We start from the raw sequence: 15729 nt of genomic DNA on the forward strand, positions 1-15729 counted from the left end.
TAACTGATTCCCAGAATGCAGAAAGAGAAATGTTTAGACAGTAATATTCCTTTTACTCTAACCTATATAAACAACCCTGAGCATCAGCATCAAGATCTTTAAGAAAAGCCAGACACCATAGCCTGATACTATTGACAGTCAGGGGAGTTGTTCACCAACTTCAGTAGGGTCAGAATCAGGCCCTCTGCTCTCAGATGCAACTACAATGAATATCAATGGGCGTTACCGTATATTCTTTTTGTATTCCACTAGCATCCAATGGTCCAATCAGGATCATGCCCTCTTGTGCTAGGCAATGGGGAAAAGACAGTCCCTTCCTAGAAGGTTTTTTATGGTCCTGAGACTAGTACTCAGTATCTTCAAAGACCAGGTCCTTATTTGGACTAGGGCCCTGACTCCAAAATCTGGTCTGGGTGGGCAGAACTCTGCACCTGTCCAGGACACCATTGAAGCCAATTGGACAACACATGGGCACAAAGATCCGATTGGTTATTTTTTTAGGTCTAAATCCCGCAATCAACCACATTGTTTTAGCTTATCCTCTATCCATTCTTTGCTTTCCATATTTTCCCATTTTAGTTTTTTTTTTTTTTTAAATTAGATTTATGAACCATGGAAATGACTGCGAAATTAACTTCGTTAAAAAAAATAATAATAATAATAGTCAAGTCTCTATGGCTCTGATGCATTAGAGACAATTCCATACAGTTATTTCTTTGAAAACCATCAAGGTGAAATTAAGCAGTGGAGTCTTTGCTTGTCCAAGGTGGATTGCTGTAGAAACCCCGTGAATGACCCCCGTGTCATCTGGACAAGACAGCATTTCCCAGGTGCCAGAAACAACTTGGCTGAGATAACAGGCTAGGAGTTTTATTTGAGCAAGGCTGGAATACACAGGCAGAAAGAGGATTGCTTTTCCCACTGCAACACAATTTTAGTTTTAATTTCTAGGTTGACAAGTTGCCACCAGTAAAAAAAAAAACAAAAAAAAACAAACAAAAAAAAAAACCCACCTCAAACAATGATTTATTTTTGCCGTGTTGTTCCAACACCTCAATAAGGAGGCTGCTTAAAATTAGATCCACTTGTTTAAAATTAAAATTTCCAGTATGTTGTGCCCTCTGGCATAGCTGCTCTGAATCAATATAGTAGAAATTAAGTCAAATACAAAAAACAAGCAGTCTCTTTCCCTCTTAAAAAGTCTTTATAATTGCATAATTGCCATTTCAGACACAGAATCGTCTGTATAACGGAGACCATTTGCTCTGAAGCTGGAATGGCCCACTGACAAAACTATGCTGCTTTCTTTGGCACGTCACAGTTTACTGCTTGCAGATTAAGAGACAAAAAAGAAAAAGAAATTAGAATACAGTGAAAGACACAAATAAAACCAGTTCTTAGCAGAAAGGGTAAATTATTTAAGAAGCGATAGATTCAGCTGTCCCTTGCTGTTCAAAAAAGATGGGATGCCTAATACTCCACTAGATAGGAATTTTTTCTATCCGGCAGGAAGTCTGTTATTGATGTGTGCTAGCTAGGACGCTGTGCTATTTGGCTTGGAGCAAAGCTGCTTGTATCTATCTATTTTGCAGATGTGTTCCTGGACCTCTGTTCTCAGCCAAGAAGCCTCCAGGTTTAGCAGCTGCTACATTAAGTTCAGGTTGTTGATGTGTATTGGAGGCCCATGGTGCCCCCATGGTATGGCGTCGGGAGGGCAAAGATGCCACCGAAATTAAAGATTTAAACATTAACTATTTGTGAGGAAGATTGTAGTGGACCCAGCACAGCAGCAAGCTGGTCCTTTCCACTGCACATAGAGCCTGACTTCAATGGAGCAGGATCAATGGATACTTCATGGGATCTTTTCCACTGAGCCTTCATTTTTGTTTTTGCTAGGGAAAGGCATGAATGAACCCACATCTGCATGTGCAAAATTAAAGGCAAGGTTTGAAAAATCAGGCTCTGGCAGCTCAGTCCTGCCGCATGCGAAGAGCCTCCAAACTACATAAAACTTCCTTAGAACTTCAGGGTGCTCAGCGTCTGGAGACTCCAATCCTGCTGCCAGCCACTGAAGTCATGGTCAAAATAAATTCCCATCAAGTTCAGGGGGAGCTGGCCCAGGCCTTATATGTTGAGTGTGAGCATTCCTGCTGCTGCCAGCAAATCCATGGAACAAAACTGATTAGGAGCAGAGCCGCTGCACTAGTAAATGACACAGGACTTGTGAATCCATTAGAACTGCACAGCACAAGTGCATTTTAATGCACTCCCTCGAGTGGTGCATTAAGAAAACTGAAAAGCAAACAAGCAAAGAGAGCAGATGGCTCTTAAAGGCTGATTTCCATTTGCTGTAGGTTCTTTTAGGAGCCATGCCAGTTTGCAGAGATAAATAGCTTTCCCATTAGCCAGGAACCATTGCCAATGCGCTGCGCCCTGCCCGCCCACCATTCACCGCCACCTCACTTCAGAAACCACACCAAAGAAGGAAGAACCTGGGCGTTTCTCATTAATGGGGCATAGCGAGATGAACCTGAAAGAAGTGGAAAGCTGGCTTGCCCTTGATGTGGTGTATTGCAAAGGCCCGAGCTAAGGAGGATCACAGATAAGCATACACACCCCAGAATGCTATCAGCTGGCCATCACACTCTGCCCATATCACCACAATTATCCAAACCTAGACTTGTCATCGTATGCCGTGGGCCCACGCAGGGCTTGGGCTACTTATCAGAAATGCTAGATTTTGCAGATAGATAGTCTTTACCCAACAGAAAATAGTTTCCAGCCCTTCAGGAAGGGTATGAAATGAAGTCAGAGCAATATCCATCGAGGTGGTGAACATTTGTACATTTAAGCCCCACACTGGCCCTCCACAAACAGAAGAGGGTGTGTGGGTGGTTGCAGCATTGGCAAGCCTATATCCCAATTACATGACTCTCCCCTTGTGGAGGCAAGTGGGGACCCTGAGAAGGAGTACCAGAACGGAAGGGCTGCACAGCCGCTCTGCACCCAGCTCCCTCATTGAGAGATAGATTTTACCACTCACACTCCACCTGCAGAAAACATGGCTTTCTTTGGGTCTTACGTAGGTGACATGAATTTTCACTGGTAGCGGTTTAAACTACCGTGCTGCTTTGCATTTGTTTCTGGTACCTGCCAGGGTTTTATAGCAATAAGAAAGCGGAGATTTCCGAAAGTGCTCAGTGCACCAATTTACCCCTCCTACATTAAGGGAGATGGCAACGTTCACCTGCTTTGCAAGGTTAATACAGACACAGCCATAACTAGCCACTTGCTTGTCACATTAGAATCTTTTTTCATTCATAGGGCAGCTGCTTGAAGACTAGCAGGCATTAAAAGGCTCATGGTGAACACTTCTGCGCTAATACTGTGTAAAAGTAAATTTAAAGTCACAAAGTATCAGCAACACTTTAGAGCAGAGAGAGTGCACTGGACTTGGGGAGTTAATTGGCTTGACAAGGCTAAACATATCAAGGCTGATTAATTCAAGGAGGCTTCCTGTGCTCTGTAAGCAGGCTAAAGATCATCAGACCCTCAACACAAAGCTTTATGTTTAAGAATCGTGGCACTTTACTCATGCAGGATCAAGAAAGAAAATCCACAGACTTCCTTATCTATGTTGTTCTGGGCGGGAGGAAATGGGCCTGAGAATTGGGAGGGAAACCTGTCGTCTTAGATGACACAATGACCAAATTAGACCCCCCACACAAATATTCCACAAACCTGTTGCCTTTCAAGAACGGCTAATCATACAGCCAGTTCATGGGAATGTGCAGAATCTAATGATAATGCAGTCTGTTTTTCTTTTTAATAAGCATATGGGGAATCTGAGGAGGAGGATATAAATTTAATCAGCTAGAGAAAAAAAAGGCAAAGCTGGACTGGAAATGAATTACTTTGAGAAGGAAAATGCATTTGTTTGTCTCTCCATTGTTGCAAACACCCCGTAATCCCATCAACGGCACACATGTGGAACACAGGCACATTCTGGTGTTGGATCAAAGCATGCTCCAAATATGCAAATAGAATAGCTACCTTGTTTTAGAGCCACACACATGGAAAATCCTCAAGAAGCAGAACAGCCTGGTGTGTATAATTTTTTATTGGGACGTTTTGCCTGTTGGCTGCTTTCTATACATAAGCCATACCCACTGCAGTAAGACTATTAAGAACAAACAATTGCACATCTAATTCACAAATAAGTGAAATAATAAAATGAAAGAGTTCCATGTAATGCTGGTATCACTCAAAGTCCGCACGGCTTAACAAAATGGTATGGGCATGAGGTTGACCTTAGTGAGGAGGAGGAGGAGGAGAAGCAGTCTGACATTTATAGAATGCCTTTCCCCATCCGAAGGATGCAGAGTATATATTGGAATTATATAAACCCTCACTTTGCACACCACTGAAATGCAGCCACCTACGGAGTGGAACATGGCAACTGCTTAACAGCACAAAATAAAACTACACAATATTTGATGGCAGGGAGCAAAAACAACTCCTTTGCAAGTTATTTGTTCGTTGATATTGTGCCTGTCAAAACTGTAGTTGAGTGCTTCCTAATAACGTTACATGCAAAATGAAATCTGTAGCATCAGAGGGTGACTTATCAATTCATCAAAGACACTGAATGCAGAAGACCGCAGAGAGGAAAAGCAGCTAAGTGTAAAAGTTTTAATGGATAAAGAACATGCTTAGAGTTTACAGGCAGTGAACATCTTGCAAGGCTAAGAAAGGCTGGGAACAGGAAGCTGATGCAAGGGAAGAGAAACTTTCTGGACACGTTTATAGATGCTTGGTGCCAAATTCACAGCTGGCCAGAGAGGGTGCATTTCCCTAACTCAATGGAGTTACCCTCACTTAAGCCAGTGGTGAATAAAGCATTTGATCCTCCACAAGGGCTTGTGTTTTGTTCATTTTTAGCTCAAAAGATTTCAGCTTCTCCAGTTTGATAGCTGAAGAGTTTCAGGGGAACAGAAAGTGGGCAGGGTCGGGGGGAGGAGGGGAAAGCACACATTCCTTGTTTACACTTGACTCCCCTGAGATGCCTTTCTGACTCAGAATTCCCTTACAGGTTTTAGTTTATTTTAGTTTCATATATTTTTTAAAGGTGGTACCAATGACCATGAGGGATTGGCAGTACTGTGTAGAGCCAGTCATCTCCTTCTTCCCAATGTCCTTCAGTCCTGATCTGCAGTTCTCTCCGTGATCCTAACTCTAGACTCTAATACAACCCTGCCAATGCTCTTATTGTTAAGTGATAGGCACGGTACAGAGGTCATCGTCTCTACCATTACAGACGAGATCAGCTCACACATATAATATACAGGAAGACGATCCAATTCAGAGCAGCAGTATCATCCCTGCTGCTCATGACTTGAGCCTTTTTAGGGTCGTTAAAATGAGACTACCCAGTGATCTCAGCCAGGATTTAAATCCAGACCCCAGAGATTAAAGCCAAGCAGATTTACTCATCACCCCACTTAGCTCTTGCTTCTCTGAATCTTCAGTATCTAGGCAGTTTCATTTCTCGACATATGTGGATGGAGCAAGTGATAAAAAGATAGCAACAGACACATTGCCATGTGCTTTCATTCCCACCACTCACCGACCCCTTTTGACAGTCTCATCAGCAAAGCCAAGTATTGAATAAGGACTCTGATCTGTCCTAGCAAACAAGAAGACTGGGGAGGGGGTGCGTGTTATGGAAACCTGGACTGCCACTGCCAGGGCTGTTCCTGGCCCGGGGGTCGACAGACAAATACAGGCTCCAGAGCTGTTAATCTAGCATCTTTTAACAGCAATAAATTGACTTAAAGAAAACCAAAAAACTGAGTCAGACTAACTCTAGTTCATAGTAACGCAAATAGTATCATATCTCATCATCCGGGAACCAGAATTAAGAAAGTCAGTCATTAGCATATCCCCCGGGGCCAGCCCATTGGAGTCATTTCTGAAAACGGTATGAGCTAGCATACAATGTGTGCTGCAATGGCTAATACTTCCCCAGTTTGGGGGGTAGGGAGAGGGAAATGGACGATCTTGGGGCTAAACCTAAGGACTGGGTCTAAGGAGAGCTGGGTTCCACTGCTAACACTGCCAAGGACTTCCTGTGTGACCTTGGGCAAGTCACTTCACTTCTCTGTGCCCCAATTCCCCATCTGTTAAATAAGGATAATCTATTATTTGCACTGTGTTAACACCTCAGAGCCTAGGAATTGACCAGGATACCATTGTGCTAGGGACTGTACAAACACCAAAAAGATGCAAAGAATGACTGAAGACAGATCCAAGCTCACTTTTGGACTCCCTGGTTCCCTCCCTCCCCCCACCTGAATAGGCGTTTGCCTTGTTATGTCTTGACTAATCTAATAGCAAACAATGTACTATTTTTTTCTGCATCCTGGTTAAAAGTTAACCAGAGAACAATGGAGATCAGTTGCCACATTTTTGCTAGACAAAGAACAGTCATCATTTCACTTTTTGTGATCAAAGGGGCTCTCATAACTTCCAAGAACAAGATGACAAAAATACAATTTGTAATAATGGTGGCACTGATCACATGCCACCTTTTCCTACAGGCTAACGAAAACCTTGATGGAAACACGCTAGCAGCTTTTGTACACAAAGACTATATCTACATTAGATTTTTTGATAGAAATCTCCCACCATTGCACTTACATTGGTGCAACTCAGAACAGTTTGATAACACGGTGATAAAAATGCCAGAGGCCAACTGAGTCCTGCCTAGGGTAGTCAGGTGTCTGGTTTTCGACCAGAATGCCTGGTTGAAAAGGGACCCTGGCAGCTCCAGAGAGCACTGCTGACCGGGCCGTTAAAAGTCTGGTCAGCGGTGCAGCGGGGCTAAGACAGGCTCCCTACCTGCCCAGCTCTGCATGGCTCCTGGAAGCAGCAGCATGTCCCCTCTCTGGCTCCTAGGCGTAGGGGCAGCCAGGGGGTTCTATACGCTATCCCCGCCCCAAGTGCCAGCTCTGCAGCTCCCATTGGCCGGGAACCGCGGCCAATGGAAGCTGCGAGGGTGGTGCCTGCAGATGATGCAGTGCACACCACACACAGCCACCTGGCTATACCTCCATGTAGGAGCTGGAGGGGGGACATGCCACTGCTTCCAGGAGCTGCCTGGAGTAAGCGCTGCCTGGAGCCTGCACCCCAACTCCCTGCCCCAGCCCTGATCCTCCTCCTGCCCTCCGACCCACTCGATCCCTGCCTGCAGCAACCTCCTGCACCCAAAACATCTCATCCTCAGACCCACCTCAGAGCCTGCACCCCCAGCTGGAGCCCTCATCCCCTCCCGCACCCCAACCCCCTGAGCCAGCCCAGTGAAAATGAGCGAGTGAGTGAGGATGGGGAGAGAGAGTGACAGAGGGAAGAGGGACAGAGTGAGCAGGAGTGGGGCCTCAGAGGAGGGGGCGGGGCAAGGGTGTTCAGTTTTGTTCTAGTCCTGCCTCCACTTATGAGCCCATCGTTGGGACCAGTGGGCCCCCATGAGGCTCGATCCACCAGTGAGGGGTGAATGCTAATAATCTTTGTTAACTGTTTGGTGAGTTATAGGGCTACTTCCCTCTGCCTTGCCCATCCAACAGAAAAAACGACAAGAGTGTGAAAATCAATGCAGGTGCTCAGCTAGGAGTTTGCATAACTCTGGGGGATTCCCAGAGGAGTCAAAAATGACATTTTACAAGAACTTCAAGAATCTTGATAAGAAATGTAAGAGCCACTGCTGGGAGGAAAACCACAGCCCTTATCTTGGTGAACGTAGGAATGCAGTACTGTGAAGCATTTGCAGATAGTTTGGAGGATACAGCTATTTCCTGCACGCACTAAGACCTCAGATCAGCAAAGCACTTAAGCACGTACTTAACTTTAAGCATATCAACAGTCCCATTGACTTCAATGAGACTACTCACATGCTTAAAATTAGGCCCATGCTTAAGCGCTTTGCTAAATTAGGGCCTGGGTGGTGTGTTACGTGAGGTACTCAGCCTCCTTAGCTCCCATTCGCATTAGCTCTAGTGTCTTGGTCAAATTCCAACAATGGAGTTCACAGCAGCAAAGTATATGAGAAATAGATCAAGCCTCCCACCTCCTAGTGAGCTGACTTGATGAATGTACCGAAAGAATTTTGAAATCTGATCGTTATTTAATTTTTTAAAATGCATGGTAAATAGAGCAGCAGCCAGCTCGAGTTTAGCAATTGCAGCACTTTGCCACCATAAAACCGAAAGGGTCTGGAAAACAAACAAAACACAAAACCCCCAAACCGATCCCCACCTCCCCAAAATAACTCCTCTGCATTGGTCTGATCGCCTGTCAGGTGAAGGAGAAAAGACGCCAGGGAACTTTGTGTCGGCAGCATCTGACGACTAAAAGCACCAATTATTGGGATTTTCCAGACAAGAACAATGCTTGAATGCATGTGTACATGTATCACTCAATAATATGTTAGCTCCCTCCACTCACACCTAGCCAAGAGGAATCCTCCCAGGTTTCATTTTTAATAAGCTCTCCCTGCTAGTTAGATAATGGGAGATGCACTGAACTGCTTTGTGAACTCCACTTAAAAGTCATTACGCAGAATTGAGCTGAAAGCAAAGCCCCGATCCCCCAAAATGCTTTAACCATCTAATGAAAGTTGCGTTCCCTTGGATTGATATTGCTTGGCAAGATACTTAAGTTATTTGGTTACAAATGGGCTTTATTTTTAAACCTACATACCATATTCCTTTCAGGCATTTATGGCGAGGGAATAGAAACCTAGAAGGACAGGCAGCCTTTTCACTTCTAGGACACTGACTGACTAACTGCAGGCCAGGTTGGGAGGAAAAGTAAGTATATTATGGTAGTGCTCAAAGACCTCAAATCCGTATTGGGGCCCCATTGTGCAAGGCACTGTACAAGCAAAGAAAAGAGACAATCCCTGCCCTCAGAGCTGAAGTGGTCCAATATTAAATGAGTTTGGTGGGTCTCTGTTCAGCTCCTGGTAGACTGGGGGCATCACCACCAGAACTACCAGAAAAAATTGTACTAATTGGCCCCCTTGCTGGTAGCCCCAGCAGAGAAGCCAAGGACTTACTGGACCCTAGAGAATGACCTGCCTTCTCTCCCATTTCCCCCCTTGAAAGAGATCTCTCCAGGTCACAGACAGTGCTGCTCTCCCACCATGCTCTGTGGCTAGAGAAAACCACTCTCCAAAGCAGTTAATTAGCACCTTTGACCAGCACTAAATTTACTATTCACACATCCATGGAGACTATTGCTTTACTTAAGCTTTCTTGGATGCCTTAAATCCGAAGCCTAATCACAGCCATAGGATAGGGCTCCTGCTCCTATATCAGTTCATGAGTCTCAGCTAAGTATTTGCTGGATGGCTTTCAGCGGTTATTGCAAATCCCTGCCCACAGAGATCCCAAGGAAAGGGAACCAGTTTGCTTGCTCACTGCTCTCCTGAACTGTGAAATTGACCGGACCTTGTACTGTACTGAGCAGCATTTGTACAATACTGCAGATGAAATGCAGTAAAGGTAAATCCAGCAAGAACTGTGAAATAAATGAAATCCAAAGACAGGTGTTTTCAAGCCTCTGGGAGTGTATTACAGTACAAACCATTGAACAGGGGCTTGGCAAAGCCTCCAAGTTACTGATCTCATCAAACTCCACTGAACTTAAGTCTGGTTTTGTTTTAGTCGTAGCACAGAAGCCCCTCTCTGTGGAGTTAGCAGCCTCCTTCTTCTGGCTGATGATAGCTCAATATCGGTCTTAATTCTCTTTGAACTCAGTGCAGCCCCAAATCCAGCTAGCCACTCCATCCCTTAGGATCATCTCTGGCTCCCTCGGATCATAAAGCTCCTCCTTTCTAACCACTCATGGCACCAGATTCAGATCTCTGTTACACTAGCATAAACCCAGGAGGATTCTGCTGAAGCCAGTGGAATTACTCTGGATGTATACCTGTGCAGCTCAGATTAGGCCCCATCTCTGGTGATGGCTCATGCTCTGCTTAGACCCCTCTTCTAAGGAGGGCCACACAGTCAGAGGCTCAGCTGTTTACTTTGCTCTTTTGCTGCCATTTTTATGATGGTGATGCTCAATACCATGTATACGTTTACAGCATTACTGGTACCTCCCTGACCTCTCTCTGGGTGTCTTAAGCAAGGAAGATTGTGGTTTTGCCTCTGTTTCCTTCAGATAACTCTCTCACTTTCAGTAAATGTGTAACTCCTCCATCTTCCCCCTCCTCAACTCACATTTCCCCTTTGCCTTTAACTGTAGTCATCCATGACCCTAAACTCTCTTCTTCCTCCTCCCACATCAGCAAGTTGCCCATCATCCCCTCCTCAATGCTGCCTGTGTATCACTTCTGAACCAATCCTCATCCATGCCTTCATCTCCTCTTGCCTTCACTATGAGAAGTCCCACGTCTCTAGCCAGTTTCCAGCTCTCCAAACTGTGTGCACGGTCTGCAGTTGCCAGCCTCCTTGTACACAATGCCTCCATAACTCCCCACTGGCCTCAGGATTTGCTTCAATGGCTCCCTCTTTAAAACCTTCTAAGGATTTTGCTCTCTCTCTTCTCCTGTCACTGCTTCTACTACTCTTGAGTATCAGCATGCAGCAAGTCCCTTTACTGTTGGCCACTGATGGCATGAAAGCCTTCTCCTCTGCAGCTCATGTCGTTCTGTATCTCTCAACCTCACTGACTCCATTTCTTTTCAGATTTAATCTGAAATGGTCTTTCCTTCTGATCCAAACAATCTAAGTCTTTCAGGTACTTACATAGCGCCCACATGACCATAGCTTAGTGCCTCAGTCTTTCATGTATTTCTCCTCATAGCACTCTTGTGAGGCAAGGCAGTGCTATTTCCCCCCACTTTACAGATGGGGAACTGAGGCACTGAGAGACTAAAGACAGGAAGTCTGTGACGGAACAGGAAGCTGAACCCTGGCGCCCCACACCCCAGACTAGAGATCTAATCACTGGACCATTCTTCTCAACTCTGCTCATACTTATTAACGATCAAATTATTTTGAGATAAACAATAAAAATGATGCTGTGAGTCTACACAGTGCTTTCCAGAGGATTTTTGAAGGCTTTACAAAGGATAAGTTGCATTAGAGAGAGAAATATTCTGAAAATTACAGAATGAGAGAATTAAAATAAATCCTCATGCTAAAACGCAAACATGCTCAAGACAGTATTTATCAAGAAATCTCGACAGTCTCTGAGTATTACTAAAGGGAAAATGAGAAGCACACTCTATGCAGTTCCCTCAGATAGTGCTTTATAGAAAGGGTAACAAACCGTGTGGCTAGAGCCCTGGACTGAGACCTGTGCCTCAGTTTCCCCAGCTGTAAAATGGGAATAATGATACTAACCTCCAAGCTTTGAGATCTATGGATAAATATCACTGTACAAGAACTAGGTATTGTTATTTCAGGTTCAGGTCATAACATTATAGAAAAGGGCATTTTGTTTGGTGGAGAGTGAAATCACTTAGGTAAACTAGGAAGACTTGGCCATTGATAGCCACAAGTGATCTGAACTTGCAATAAGGGGAGAATAGGCCCATTAATTTAATCAAAACAAATATAGATAAGTACACTGCTACACAGCAGACACGCACAGAGCAGACAGGAGGAGGAGGAAGTACACGTAATGTCATCTCAGCTGAGATAAATACCAAACACTCTCCTCATTCTGGACCGAGAACGTCCAATGGTATCCTGAGGGAGAGTAAATGTGCTGGCTGCTCTACGTGCAGAAGAAAAAAAAAAAAAAAACTATTGGGAAAAAGAATCAGAGCAACCGCTTGAAGGCACAAGAAGTTTTCAATCCTCCCCCAGCTCCACCACCAGAGTGAAACTGTGGGAGATGCGGAGACATTCTGATGCCCCGGGAGAGTGCAGGGAGTTGTGTCAGTAGTAGACTATAGGACAGAGGTGGGCAAACTACGGCCCACGGGACCCTCCTGCCTGGCCCGGGAGGCTAGTCCCCGGCCCCTCCCCTGCTGTTCACCCTCCCCCGCAGCCTCAGCACGCTGCACTGGGCGGCCTGGCAGCACAGTTGCAGAGCCTGGCTTGACCCGGTGCTCTGGGCAGCGCAGCTGTATCACCGCCAGCCACCAGTGCTCCAGGCAGCGTGGTAAGGGGGGGTTGGATAGAGGGCAGGGGAGTTTGGGGGCGATGGTCAGGGCGGTCAGAGGGCGGGGGTCCAGGGATGGTCAGGGGGTCGAGAAGCGGGGGTGGGAGGGTGGAGGGTGTCAGATAGGACTAGGAGGCGAGGGCTGGGCCATGCCTGGCTGCTTGGGGAGACACAGCCTTCCCTAACCGGCCCTCCATACAATTTTGGAAACCTGATGTGGCCCTCAGGCCAAAAAATTTGCCCGCCCCTGCTATAGGAGATACAAGTCAGATCAACAAGAAGGCCCCAGTGGCCGTAAAAGTGGCCAGAGCCAGAAATCAGGATGCAATGCACAATGAAACAAATAGGAGCTAGGGTGGGAGGCTAGAGGGAAACCTGACTGTTAAAGGGTTTACTAAACACGGCTGCTTCAGACACATATGGAGCTGCAGGGAAACCTAGAACAAGGGAGGGGGCGATTGCTACTAACTTAAAACATTAGCATATTGCACCTGTTTGTTAAACTCATGACAAAATCTGGAACAATCCTAAAAAAAGGGTGAACACAGGCCTACAGCAGTGGGTCTATTTTTAAAAGAAAGCTATAGGGGAGACCAATTTAATGGTGGCCACTTCGGCTCTGGAATTATTTGTATCGTTCCTATTCCCAGAACATACAAACACAAATAATCAGTTTATAAACTGATTGCTACTGCCCCGAGAGTTAAAAGACTGATGTTCTTGCAGCTCCCACATCTCCATTTAGAGAGACACCACACCAGGTCAAAACTGGCCCCAACTTTACATTTTCTTAGGATGAAAATGGTTATTTAAAAAAAAAAAAAAAAAAAAAAAAGAGTCTTTGTCAAACCTAGATCCAATGGGAAGAACGCGGGGGGGGGGGGGGGGCTTTACTCCAACAGAAACATTTTCTTAACTAACCCTCCCTCATCAGAGTTTGCCACCCAAACATTGGCACGTTAGGCTAGTGCATAAAAACCCAGACACCCGAGTAGAAACAGAAGTGAAAACTAGTTTCCTTTTTCCCCAACCCAAGAAAAATGCAAAAATGGTTGTGTGCGTGCTGGGGATGGGAACAGGTGCTGCAAGTTCCTTAGCCCCTAGGGTCTGAAGAGCCTGTCAGTCTGGCTGCTGTGGGGTTGTGTGTTGCTGTTTAGTTGGTTTGGGTTTTTTGGCAGGGTGGGGAAGAGGCCACTCGACTTTCAGCTAATGAAGTGGGGGGCCGGGGATTTGATTTCTTCCCAGCCATCACTATCACGGGTGTTTGAGAGGACAGGGCTTGACGGGGGGGGGGGGGGAGGGAGGATGAGGAATAAGCCCCCACCCACATACATATTTGAAAGAGGGCAGATCCAAGCTAGGCTCCCCCTAAGGGCATGCGGACTAAGCTAACTCAGGGGTGCATATTCCTATATGGCAACAGCTGCTGGGTTCTGCACGTGGGCGCCCCGTCCGCGCAGCATGCCCAGGCCCAGGGAGCTGGAGGGGATCACAGCTCACCTCTCAGCCCCCAGCCTCAGCTGAGCGACAAGCACCCGCCACTAGAGCCAAACGAAGCGAGGCCAGTTACAGAGGCAGTGCAGAGTCTCCCATCCCATGTCCTTTGTGGGTGTCCCCACCCCCGCCGCCCCCAGTATCTTATTCGTTTCCCTCCCAGCATGGTCCCTGCATCACGTCACTACAGGGAACCACCTTACCACACAACACAGAGCCATCAGCTCAGCCACCCTTCACAGCCCCATCCCCTCCACCGAGCTGCAGCTCCCCTTCCACCCAGCATCGCCCCGCCAGCCAATCCCAGGCCTCGCTTTGTCCCCCTCTGGTACTTTGGGGTCCGCCCTCTGCACTAGCCAAGGATGCAGCACCATCCAGCCCGGAGATACCGGGGAACACCGCCCGGGCGGCGTCCCCTCCCTTCCCCAGGGCAAAGCGACTCCCCTTCTCTGGGCTGGCCCAGGCCTGCCCTGCCAGCCAGACACTGGATGCAAAACCCGCTCACTCCATCCATCCCCTCCCTGCGCCCGCACCCCGCCCGGAGCGCACTCCCAATTGCGGGGCAGAGCAAGAATTAAGCCCCTCCACCCACCGACCAGCGGAAAACGCTGCCGCCGGTCTCCGGTGCCTGGCTCCCTCCACGGGAACAGGAGCGAGCTGCATGCCCGCGTCCCCCCGGAGCCCCTGCTTACCTAGCAAGCGCTCCCGGGCGCAGCCCCAGCCCGCTTCTTCTGGGTCTCCATTGCGCTGCGATCCCCACCTTCCCCCGGCGCAGCAGCTCTTCCCCCAGCTGCTGCCAGCGGCACCTCGATTGGCTGCGACTGGGAGATTTTCCGGCCCAGAAGGAGAGAGTCAGATTTCACCAGCACCCTCGTTATTGGCCGCTGCAAAGCCAGAGCTTCGCTGACTGGCCCAGATGTGCAGCCTGCAGGCTGGTCTCTCCCAGCGCCTTTTTGCTTTCAATTTTGCTCTCAAGCTGTAGAGACAGCGGCAGATGCCAGCAGGGAATGGAAAACAGGGGCGGCACTCAAGACACGCGCTCTCTGTTATATCCTCGCGTGCTTGAGTGTGCCTGTCTCCCTCGGTTTCCTTGCAGATCCCTCATTGTTCACCATTTAGAAAAGCCATTTCCGGGGAATAACTTCTTCCCTGGCCTTTTGGCTAAGGATAAATTTTGTTCAGCCTGTTTGATCAGTTTAACAATCAAAATGATACTTAGAAATTAGTCCAGCTTTTCCTCCAGGGAGCCCACACAATTTTACAAAGGAAAATATAATAATCTTCATTTTGATGATGAGGAAACACAGAAGTAACTTCCCCCAAAGGCACACAGTAAACCAGGGGCAGAATGGAGACCAGAACCCAAGTCTCTGGAATTCTCAGCCCTAGCTTCAGGGCCAATGTAATGTCCCCTTTAAAAAGGGGGTGTAAGTCCATCCCATGCAAGCAGATAAAGTTCATCCGGGATTCTGTATGCACAGGCTAATCAATTTTAAAAAAAAAGTGGGTGAAATCCTGGCCTACTGAAGTGCATGGGAGTTTTGCCATTCACTCAGTAAGGCCAGGATTTCAACCTGTACTTATGTTTTGGCCAAACCAGGTTCTAACAAGAGTAGGCAGCCAACAAAGACAAGACCAAGCCATGTTTAAACAATGAAGCTCTAGACTATATACAGAGCTAGGGTACAGCATGGTTTCTGAACACTGCTTAGGTCTGGCCACAGTGACCCATCAGGCTATGAGAGAATTCCTGTTTGAGGTCAACAAAGCAAAAACTGTGTTTAAGGAGTTTTCTTTAAAAAAACTTTGCGTGAGTAGGTGTGTGAGAGAGGGGGAGGAGAGGTTCACTAGTTGCTGATGTGACCCCAGTAGTGTAAGTCTTTTCCATCTCCACTTCTTGATCCTAAACAACTTTAAGCACAAGCAAAGAAGGGGCCATTTTCAGCCTCTATTCTCTAGCTGCAGATTATACAGCTCATGAGTCAACCTCATTCCCCCCTGCAGCAGCAAGACTGCCGCAGATAGTTCACATCCAGATTTCCGCCCCCTACACGAGTA

At 46.9% G+C, this 15729-nt stretch overlaps 1 protein-coding gene across 3 annotated transcripts in view; it reads right to left on the reverse strand.

Moving 5' to 3' along the window:
• CAMKK2 (calcium/calmodulin dependent protein kinase kinase 2) overlaps positions 1-14664 on the reverse strand; it is a 47516-nt gene extending 32852 nt beyond the window's left edge. Inside the window, exon 1 of one of the 3 annotated variants that reach the window (XM_074972809.1) lies at positions 14364-14664. The gene's annotated coding sequence lies outside the window, so the exon portion shown is untranslated. The remainder of the gene's footprint in view (positions 1-14363) is intronic. The other 2 variants (XM_074972808.1, XM_074972810.1) reach the window with 2 other exon arrangements.
• Between the last annotated feature and the right edge of the window lie 1065 nt (positions 14665-15729).

Source organism: Natator depressus, chromosome 15 (genome assembly GCF_965152275.1).
Source record: "Natator depressus isolate rNatDep1 chromosome 15, rNatDep2.hap1, whole genome shotgun sequence".
In the NCBI taxonomy this organism is placed as follows: domain Eukaryota; kingdom Metazoa; phylum Chordata; order Testudines; family Cheloniidae; genus Natator; species Natator depressus.